The following is a 12,526-nucleotide window of genomic DNA, read 5'->3' on the forward strand; positions in this document are numbered from 1 at the left end:
TTCCAGGCAATCGAATAAACCCCAGGAAGGGTCTGTCACGAATATGTCGGGTCCTACTACTCACAACCATACCTCCCCACACTACAATAGGCTTAGAAAAGTCTTCTTGTGCCCACATTGCAGAAAAAATTAAAATCCAATATGGTGCAACTTTCAGCCTATCAGTGGTCGAGTAAACTAATGAACACTAGTCACGGGTTCAGGCCTCACCAATGAGATATTTCCGTGTTTCTTCACGCATTTTAATAGAGGCCAGATTCCCGCAGAAAGTCTTCTTAAAAGGTATTTATTCTTCCATGTCAGAATTGGTTAATTATTTTTTATGGAAATCAATTATCTTTGACAAATGATTTATATAAACAGTGATGCATACAAACAAACCTGTTTTTTAATTATTTATAGAAGTTATCATTGTGAATAAGGATTTCATCCGGAAAATTGCATATATACAATACCATTATCTTCTAAATTAAATCGCTCATGAGAATAATCAGATTTCGTTTATTTATTTAAAAAAAAATTAAATTTAAATCCAATAGAGAGCAATGATTTTAATCGTTCGATAAGTAAAGAAGGTTAATGAGATATTGTCTTTCATTGAAAATTCTTTAAAATTTAGAGTAAGAGCTCTTAAATGTTACTACATTAATCCCTGCAAATGTCACGTTTATTTATTTATTTAGTTTTATAAATTAGGAACATGTAAATAGTAACAATGTAAATCTATCCGAAAGAAGAGAAAACATTAAAACATATTTTTCACTTTTTGGAAAAATAACACACAATTTAAATAAAAAAATACTAATTCTTATTTATAAAGTGACTTATACATTTTATTTTTTGTTAAACTTACCTTTATGTTCCTTTTCTTTTCCTCTTCCCTTCTAATCCACGAAGTGGATAAAGACACCAAGCACTGAATGTCGTTGGGTCGCACCTAACCAACAACCTAGTCATGTGGAGTTTGCCAAATTTTCTTCACGTATTTAACACTAATAGGGGCTAGTTTTCCATAGAAAATCCTCATGGCAAGCTTCCTCCTTAGCATATCGCAACTATATATATATATACAGATATAAGACAAAATAATAGGAACACCCTATTCCTATTCGAAATGTGTTGTACTTCGACCGTCCAATATAGCCCCACCATGTGTTGCAACAGTCTGCCATCCGGTGATGGTGAAAGGGAAGGTATCAGTCGAGCATTTGGCGGTGTGACAGTTGCATGAGAAAATTCTGTTCCCAGCAAAGCGCCATTATGTCCGACCTGTCCAACGATTATTGGAGCTCGCCTCACTGGAGCATCCGTGTCTAGAACAGCCAACCTTATGAGTATTTCAAGGTCTACTGTGTCAAGGTTTATGACAGCCTACACAAAACTGGGAAAGGTGTCTTCTGCGAAACAGAACAGTGGGCGAAAGTCGAAGTTGATTGACCGGGATAGATGAGCATTGAAGAGAATAGTCACCCGAAAACGTAAGACTACACTGCAGTAAATAACCTCTGAGATGAACACCCATTTTCAGAACTCCGTATCCACCAAAACTATTCAACATAAGCTGCATGCTGTGAGCATTCATGGCCGAGTAGCCATCCCAAAGCCATTAGTGTCGCCGCAGAATGCTATGAAGCGACGACAGTGGTGCCGAGACCACCGAAAATGGACACAACAGCAATGGGAACAGGTCATCTGGTCTGACGAATCATCATTTACATTATTTCAGACCACCGGACGTGTGTTCGTCTGGCAAACACCGACAGAGGCATTTCATGTTAACTGTCTGGTTCCTACCGTGAAGCATAGAGGGGGCTCTGTGATGCTGTGGGGAGCAATATCGTGGCATGGCTTGAGGCCACTCGTAGTCCTGAGAGAGAAGGTCAGAGGCGAGCATCGCAGTATTCTCGCAGAACATTTACACCCTATGCTTCATACTCCGTTTCCTGGAGAACGTCCTCTATTTCAAAATGACAACGTCCCTGTACACACGACTCGCTGTGTTCAAACATGGTTGGATGAGCATAATGATGAAGTAGAACATCTCACGTGGTATCCTCAGTCCCCTGATCTCAACATCATTGAGCCTGTGTGGGGTTTTTTAGAGAACAAAATCTGTGCTCGGTTTCCTCCTCTACGCACACTACCTGAACTCGCGACTGCTCTGCAGGAGGAATGGCTAGGAATTCCCTTAAACTTTCTGCACGACCTTCATTTTCCAATCCCACGTTGGATACAAGCTGTAATTCAGGCCAATGGTGGCCCACCTCCCTACTAATAAATAATTTGCATTCTTTCACAGGTGTTCCTATTATTTTGTCCTATACTTGTATATATACTTCACACTTTCTCTGAGTTACTTTAATTTACTTTTAAGATTTACTTTGTCATATGTCGATGAAAAGAGTTAAAATTTTATTAGTTTATTGTTATTTTTTATATATTTATTTGCTGTTATTTTTATAAAATAAATATCTTAGCTACGTGCCATGAAGATATAATTTTCTAAATTGCACGATAAGGTATTCTAAAAATGTTATTTTCTCATAGTCGCCATAGAATAGTTATATAATCGCCACCATTAAAGTTCAATGGCACTAAAACACAAAAATATATGTGCTGAAAGATAACACAAAAAGATAATTATAATATGTTTACATTTTCACAACGAATTTATTTAGAAAAAGTTCAGGTAGATCGATATCACGCTTGACTTATAAATTCAGGATGGTCTAAAAGTCAGTTAACTGTGAGCTCTTTTGTGTTTCGGGAACACTCGTGCTTAATACACAGATTACACAGCTTTAATGTAAACTAACTTCGTTAAAACATTGTAATCTGTGTATTGAACACAAGAAGGTTTCAATTTACGTGATTCTGTATGTAAAAAGTACTTGAATAAAGCATGAATTTAGCGTTGATAGTAAATAACTGTTTCAACCAGTAAGTGTATCGATAAAACCACTAAAAACTACTACTTGATCGTGGGTTCGAGCCTAAATTTTGTGATTTTCTTTACGTGTCTAACACCTAGAAGTCCTTCAAGAAGGTATGCCTTTTGCACGTTGTGTTGTCTTCTTCCATCAATCCCAAAGTTAGCTGGCTTTTGGGCCACACTGTAAGTTTTAAATTATTTGTATTATTTTTATAGTATTTTATATTTCTAATTGTTAAGACTGTATTGTTGATATATTCAAAGAATATTTTATTTAATAAAAGAAAAAACTTTGTTTTAATCGAATAAAAATAAGGAATTAAAAAAGTAAAATATTTTCAGAATTATGTCAAAATGTGAACAAATTCCATTTAACAACTTTTAAAAATTAAAATAAATCCTAAAATTCTGTAGCTTCCAGTCTCAACAGATATAATTGGATTAGATATAAAAATTGTATTTTGGAAATTGGATATAAAAATCCCGTATAAAGAATTGAATTGATAAAATAAAATAAGAAGTTATATTTTTTAATTTAGCGAAAAAAAAACACGTAACAAATAACACTACCGTTGACATTACAAACGTCACAATATAAAAATCAATACTTACGAACTAAAAAATAGAAATTAACAGAGTTGGTATTTAAAAATGTTATTTATATTTCCAAAAATCCCTTAAGAATCCGTAAAAATTTTACTTTAATTATTTCCTTAAAAATTTTTATATATACATAAGGAATACACACTGAGCCGTTTTATATAACAATACATTTACATTTCATCACGTTGATAGAACAAATTAGTGTGAATATACATTACAATCTTGTTAAACAATTAATTATGTAATTGTATAATTTATAAGCAGTACTTTTTCTAGCACAATTGGGTAAGGTTTCTCATTGTTCTACCATGGAATTCGACCCCATTGTGGGTCAGACCCATATGTAATGACATTGAACAACTTACAAGAATTACTGGGGTGTAGAGCCTACTCAAAAGGTCAAGTGTTAGGAAATAAAGGAACAAGGGGGTGTAGAGTCTACTAAAGGGTCTAGTAACAAGGAGGAAAGTTTTATTTATGTTTAACATTCCGAATTTAAATATTAGACAGGTAATAAACTTCATCTCTCAAAAGTTATGTCATTATGATGGGATGCAAATAAGTAATTATGAGTTTATTAATTATCTATAACTTCCTCATTAATTTAATAAATAGTTTTTCATGCTAAGTTAGTAAATTCTATACAATACTTTTTCTCACTTCTGCCAGTTTATTAGTAAAGATGGATACATAATGAATTTATTCCATATGTATCTTGTATAAACTTGTATAAAGTTAATTATTTAAATTCATTGATATAATATTAATAGATATAAAAATTGTAATTTAAAGACTCAACTTTTATTATATGAAGCACAAAGCTGGAAAACCATGATTACAGATGGAAGATGTGACTAATGAAATACAAAATTGTAGATAATTTTATTTTAATTCTCATTGCTAATGTGGAATTTTAGTAAAAATTGAATCTTATTCATTTATAGTGTCTAAAGATAATTGACATTTCTGAAGTATTATTAGAGAATCAAGAAAGAAACCAGTAGTACCAATTTAAGAATTAAGATAACAGTCAATTGACTGTATTAATTTATATAGAAAATCTTCAAAATTACCATTCTTGTTTGATTTGTACACGAATTATATATGTCTAGAGGACATGAAAAATGTAATATTCTTGAAATTCAGCAACTGAATATTTCCTCAGCTCAGGAAATCCTCTACTGACAATGTTTACAACTTTCCAACTCTATCTGACATATCCTCAAGCTATGAGTTCCATCACGTATCATCAAAGAGAAATAATTTATATCCACGAAACTATAGTAGAAACTACGATACTTTCTCATATAAATAGTAAGATAAATTAATATATATTTAATGCCATTTATATATTTTTAATTTCTTATAATATTCGAGCATTATCAGTATATATTTAGTTATGAGAGAAGAGATATAATTTTCTAAATTGCACGATAAGGTATTCTAAAAATGTTATTTTCTCATAGTCGCCATAGAATAGTTATATAATCGCCACCATTAAAGTTCAATGGCACTAAAACACAAAAATATATGTGCTGAAAGATAACACAAAAAGATAATTATAATATGTTTACATTTTCACAACGAATTTATTTAGAAAAAGTTCAGGTAGATCGATATCACGCTTGACTTATAAATTCAGGATGGTCTAAAAGTCAGTTAACTGTGAGCTCTTTTGTGTTTCGGGAACACTCGTGCTTAATACACAGATTACACAGCTTTAATGTAAACTAACTTCGTTAAAACATTGTAATCTGTGTATTGAACACAAGAAGGTTTCAATTTACGTGATTCTGTATGTAAAAAGTACTTGAATAAAGCATGAATTTAGCGTTGATAGTAAATAACTGTTTCAACCAGTAAGTGTATCGATAAAACCACTAAAAACTACTACTTGATCGTGGGTTCGAGCCTAAATTTTGTGATTTTCTTTACGTGTCTAACACCTAGAAGTCCTTCNAATATTTATAAATTTATAATTGGTTATAAAATTGTATATTATTAATTTGGATGACAATAAACTCTATCACGCAATTTCAACCAATAAAAATACATATATATTTGAAATAAAAAAAAAATATATAATTACTTTTGTTATCAACAGATGGAGCCAACAGTATGTTTATTTTCATTTTATAATTTATTATTTAAGAATTTTCTAAATTCGTAAATATAATTTTATCTCAACAGTTTTTTTTACTAAAATTGGTTAAAATGAAAATGAAAATACTGAAGAACATTTATAAAATATAAAAATATAAATAGAGAATATATTTAATATTTTCTCGAATAAATAAATAAATTTTATAAAGTATTATTTTAAATATAAACAGAATATTTTATATGCAATTAATATTAGTTTAGATAACTTTTTTCCTTGATAAGAGGCCTCATAATCCTTTACAATTAACATTCATATGACTTTGTATTCAAGGCCACGGTCTTATAAATCCTAAGCCCAATCCTATGAAAGTCCAAGGAGACTTTAGTTAAAAGTTATATGTAATCCTTAACATTCTTGCTACAGTCCTATAAATCCTAAGTCACGCCCTACGAAAGTTTAAAGTCAATTTAGTAAAAGTTGTCTGTGTGATCCTCTATATTATGGCCACAAAGTCCTAAACCAATTCTTATGAAAGTTAAAGTCAAAGTTAGTTGCAAGTTATCTTTATGATTCTCTACATCTCCTACACGTTTACAAATTTTCTCATGTTTTACCGTACCCTTAAGACTTCCAATCTTAGAAGCACTCCCAGGTTTCAGCTCTTCACACGACGTAAGGTAAAGTTGATAAATTCCCATCCACAATACACCAAAGCGAATTGTCACTAAGGCCACATCATTTCAAATCCATCTCCAAAGAATTTTGACGTCACGACATTCTCTAATTAGGAAATCCAACGTACAGTCTGATGTATTGGATCTATGAAGCCCCTCTGTAATTATTGATATTACTGGTAGCAAGATGCCATATTTTCTAAGGGAATAACACGTTGTTAATACCTTAATAACCATTTACGTATACAATTGGATATTACTTAATTAAATCATAAATTTAACTCGTATCCGTTGATGGAGAAGAGTGTAAATTTGTTATTAAATTTAACACTAATTTAAACAGATTAAAAGTATAAGCATCAATACGATCAATAACAGAAAGCAATATAACTCGTTAATATTAACTAACCTTTACATTAAGCACGAAAGAAAAATATCAGAAAAATTATCACTTAACTTAAGGCGTTCTAGACAGATGACAGCATGTTGTAGAATGGGAGATGTTTTAGGAGATTGCAGCACTGTTGGAAAAATTTGTTTTGAAATAGCAGAGGATGAGGGACAATAGTGACACGTGACATCTTTCTTTCTTTGTCTTTGCTATTCTAAACCTTTGTCATGTGTCATTCTTCTTCCCTTGTCTCTACTGTTTTAAAAAAGGGTGTAAGATATATTTTTGCTATAAACTATCAAAAATCATTCTAAAAAAGTGTTGGCTATCACCTTCTATATTGTTTTCTGTTTAATTAAGGTATCGTTAAACACTAATTAAGTGTAAAGTAATGAAGTGTATTAATTTTGACATTATTTGTATTTAAATTTAAACAGTAAATTATTCATAATTCCAAAAATATCAGAAATTTTAATTATATTATAACACTTTAAACATATTTTATAATTTTCTACCATATATTCTGTATATATTATGTGTTAATTCGTAATACTCACATTTCTTGCTAAAATGTTAGATATTTCAATTATATTATAACACTTTAAACATATTTTATAATTTTCTACCATATATTCTGTATATATTATGTGTTAATTCGTAATAAACACGAAACTATTTTCCTTCACACATGTAGACTAATATACACCAGCTCTATTCTTATTCTAAAAAAGACTACAGTAAATATTTTTAAAATCATTATATTGTAGGAAAAATATGCAAAACAAAAGGAATTTATTTCGATCCTTTCTATCATAATGTATTCAGTTTTCAGAGAAAAGCATTAAGTTATATCAGTCGTAAAGCGTGGTCTACTTTAAACACAGGCCTGTATTACGTAAATATACTGTATTATAAAACATCTACAGATATAATAGAAATACTACATCCGTAGACATTTTATAATACAGTAGATTTTATTTTATATGGCATAAGAGATGCCACACGTGACCATACTTAGATGCAAATATGGATCCCATCTCTGAAAGCAATAAAACTACATGCATAAAAATCAATAACACAAACAAAAACAGGTATTCAAACATATCAAAAGAAATGAATTTTCATCTGTCTCCTTTCACGTATTTCAAATAAAAAAAATCGAAATTTTAGAACCCTTCAGTGTTGACCAAATTATATTTGCTAATTTTATCTGTTCCTACTCATTAAAATTTATATATTAAATTATATAAACACGTATAAAGGTAAGAAAATTAATGTAAACAAAGCAACATATTGATAGATGAGTGATTTTATTCACAAAACAACAAAACACTTATTCACTATTATAATTGGGATGATTAATTTATAATTAAAATTCAACTGTTTACGTATTGGGTCAATTATGGCTCCCTTTTGGCTCAATAATGCATTGTTTATGTTTTATTGTTTGTCAAACAACCCGAGGGATGTTATGATTGTATGTAATTTAAATAAATAAGTTTATATTTTTCTCGAAAGATGGCACTAGGTGCTTGATTAGTTTTACTTTCACTTCATAAAGATGGCAGGTTTTGAAAGTAAAATATACTGTTATTTTCTATGACTGTAAGTAAAATGAATAATAAAAAGTTGGGCTAATTACTGTTATTCATACTTGATATTAATTCATACAAAAGTTTATCTTTGTACAGAAGATATTTATGAAAGATGAATAAAGTGAATTAAAACAGTAAATAGTAATAATGTAATATTAAATTTTAATAAAATATTATATAGAATTTAGTAATAAGTAAACATAAAAAGAAAAATTTTAAATAAAATGCATAATAAATAATTTGTGTTAATTATATAAAAATAGAGAAATATTTGAAAATTTATTACATTTTAATTTAAAAATAATGATATGGCATTAGTTTATATTTAATTCAGTTCTTAATTTAATTTATTTCATATTTAGTTCATATCAATTCGTAAATAAATTTAGTTCATACTTAGTTCAATACACAGTTCAATTTAGTACCCATTTAGTTCAATACACAGTTCAATTTAGTACCCATTTAGTTCAATACACAGTTTTATTTAGTACCCATTTAGTTCAATACACAGTTCAATTTAGTACCCATTTAGTTCAATACACAGTTTTATTTAGTATCCATTTAGTTCAATACACAGTTTAATTTAGTGCCCATTTAGTTCAATACACAGTTAAATTTAGTACCCATTTAGTTCGATACAGTTTAATTTAGTATCCATTTAGTTCAATACACAGTTCAATTTAGTACCCATTTAGTTCAATACACAGTTCAATTTAGTTCACATTTAGTTCAATACACAGTTCAATTTAGTTCACATTTAGTTTAATACACAGTTCAATTTAGTTCACATTTAGTTTAATACACAGTTCAATTTAGTTCAATTGACAGTTCAATTTAGTTCACTTTTAATTTCATTTACAGTAGTTTATATCTGTATATTCAATAATATCTAACACGTAAATAGGACTCCTTAGAAATATTGAAAGGTACATATTGTAAAAAACATGCAAGCTAAAATTCACAAACTTAATTTCTGAGTACATTTACCTTAAATTTCTCATATATTTCACATAGAAAAAAAAATAAGTTTTCTTATAAAAAAAATTAAATAAATGTTATTTCTTTTATCCTAAAGAAACATTCATTCTCACGAGTTATTCTCTGCTGTATGCGGGTTTTATTGAATAAATCTATATCAATTCTATTCAATTATCTGGGGAGTATCAACATCAAGTTTATAAAGTAAATTCAATGCAAAAAAAAAAGCTGGTGTAATGCTACTAACATAATTGCTTTTCTGTCACGTAAATCCACTTTAAATGTCTCCGAGTGGATGGTCAGTACAGGAATTTAGACTGTTTATAACCTGTACAAACTACTTTTATATACGTTACATTATACATTCGTGTGATAAGGTAAAAATCATTCAGCAAGGACGTTTATTTTATATATTTTTCTTTTAATAAACTGTATGGAAATGTAAGTAATTCCGAAACTTCCTTACGTATTAAGTCTAATCTTATGGTGGTTCCTATAGTAACTATAGTTATTTTTATACTGATTTTTATTACTTTACACATGAAAGTTTGCATAAAAAAATATGTTTCTAGACAGGAAAAATGCATTGAATCTTATAAAATTCTTACATTTTACTTAAATTTGAATCGAGGGAAATACTTTCTTTTCAATTCAAAACATTTTTCAGTAATGTTTTTTACATAATAGTTAAAGTATTGCAATCTTACTATTGAATATGGAAACGGGTAGTTTAATATCAACAAGGAAAGCATTTTCTTGTATTCTTCTTTCTAATATCTTTGCAAATGGCAACTACTTGAGCGATACATTCTTTTATTCTTGTTGTTGAATATCTTATTTGTTTTTATTGCTTCTGATCTGAACGATGTAATAAAATATTAAAAAAAATATGAAGAATGATTTATGTATATATTTAATATAATATTTGCTTCTTTAGTAATTTGTTTAAGAGACTTTTTAAATAAATAAAATATCAACGTTTTTCTTCCTCTGAGGATGCTAAAATCCATTAATTAATGGGTTGTGTAACTTTCTCGACAAAAAGTTAAAATGACGTGTAGCGCCATCTGTTGTGGGATTTTTATTTAAAAACTTTTTATATTATTAAATGGCAGAATGTTAATTTTGAGGGTAGAGATGAGTTTTATATATATAAATGATTTAAATGCCAATAACGAATAGAATCCTCATTAAATCTACGATGGTGACCCCCTTCTATTTCCTCATCACCTCGACCTTTAACCACCAACATTTAGTAGCATGAATGGCCCTAATATTCAAATCTCCCCGAAAAATTTCAGAAATGTTCGATAAAAGGCACAGGAGTTATTAAGCTTCAAATTGGGTGAACAGAATCGTGCCTCTATCACATACATGCATATAGAAAACCCCCAAATTTTTACATTTTCCAACGTTTGAAGGTCTTCTAAGTCCAAAAATATAAAAATTTCGGAGGTTATTTTTTGATCTGTCGCCATACTTTCCCTCTTTTATACAAGTATATAACATCCGAGAGAGTAAAAGGTATGAAAGATAAATTATTTTTATGTGTAAAAGTAATTAATAATTATAGTAAATAAACATTACTAAAGTTTTATTATATAATGGAATGTTATGTCTAGAGAGAAGATTTCATGTGAAAAAATATATATTTCATCCATCTGAAAAGTGTGGATATGACAAAAAGTTTTCAGTCTAGCGAACTAGAATTGCTGACGTGATGTAATTTCTCGCGGGAGAAACGATGGAACAATACATGTGCTGAATAAATTGTATACAAGTATCAAATCAATACTTCAACACGATATGACAGGGAAAAAATTTCACCAGAGAAACTTTAAGAGTTTCGGTTTTATTTATAGAAATTTATCCAAAAAAAAATATATCACTTTAGTCATGTAGAAAATAGAACAATAAATATAAATAAAGCAAATCTTAAACAATTAAATATTATATTTTAGGATTTTAAATCGATTTTATGATAAATTATGCGTGTAAAGTGCATATTTTTAGTAATATTAATGAATTAATTAAATAGAAAAGAGTAGTAATTCTTCTTAATGCTCCAATGCTACTATTTATATAAGATTTTAGCTTTAGTAGTATCCTATTTTGATTTCGTTATTGTTAGCTCTGAAATAACAACTGAAACCTGTGCCACTATTAGCAAGACCAACACAAATTTATTGGAATTTTAAGAGTAGACTTTCTTACTAATGTTGCCTTCTCCATCCTCCCATCTTTTTCCTTCTTCCTTTTCTATTTGCTCTTGCTTTATCTCTACAACTCTAGTCTACAAGCCAAATTACTAGAGTAGTGCCTGATATACTTTATAAATCTTTATATTCTGTGCATAAATTTATGTATATATGAGTGTTTAATTAAAGTGTACGTGTACAGAGTACATAAAAAAGTCTCTATATATGTTAGAAGTTATCAAATATGCTTCTCTCCTTTATTTGAAAGGTTTTTATTAATAATTTTATAATCAATTCAAATCCAAAACGAATAAATTCAATCTATTTTTCATATTTTGATATCAATTATTTACATCCAATACGTAGGTCAATATATATATTTTCAAATAAACGTAAAAAAATATATAATATAAAATATTTTAATATTATATATAACGTAGAAAATATCATGTTGATTAAATTTTCATGATAAACTTTCCAATATTAAAACCTCCAAGGTTTGAGTGAATTTAAATTTATTTTATATATATATATATTTACTCCAATTCAAATAAATAAAAAACAAATATTATATATTAAAAATATCATATTCGAGTGATAAAGATAAATTTTTCATAGAAGATAAACTTAAAGAAGAGTTTAACTTTTATATTTATATATTTAAAGATAAACTTTTGGTATTAGAAAAGTTTTATAGTATTATATTGACTTTTTAAAATATTTAAATAATAAATTAAAGAAATTTTTGTATTTTATAATAATTTCCGTTCAGTTTAGCTTTAGAAAAATAAAAAAATATTTAAAAAATTTGCTATTTTCTTCCAAAAAATCCGGGAAGAGTAAAGATTTTAATTTGCAGCATCCGTGAGAAGAATCATCGTTGCATTTATATGTGGTGAAATAAACTACGTTTTATAAAGGATAAAATCTCAAATAATCTGTAAAATCTTTTTTAAAAATAATTTAAAATTTAAAAGAAATAAAAAGAATTACAACAAATATTTAGGAGGGATTTTTTTTTTTTTTTTTTTTTTTTTTTTTTTTTTTTTTT

This window comes from Centruroides sculpturatus, unplaced genomic scaffold (genome assembly GCF_000671375.1).
Source record: "Centruroides sculpturatus isolate CEXI.00-Female unplaced genomic scaffold, Cexi_2.0 scaffold506, whole genome shotgun sequence".
Taxonomy (NCBI): Eukaryota; Metazoa; Arthropoda; class Arachnida; order Scorpiones; family Buthidae; genus Centruroides; species Centruroides sculpturatus.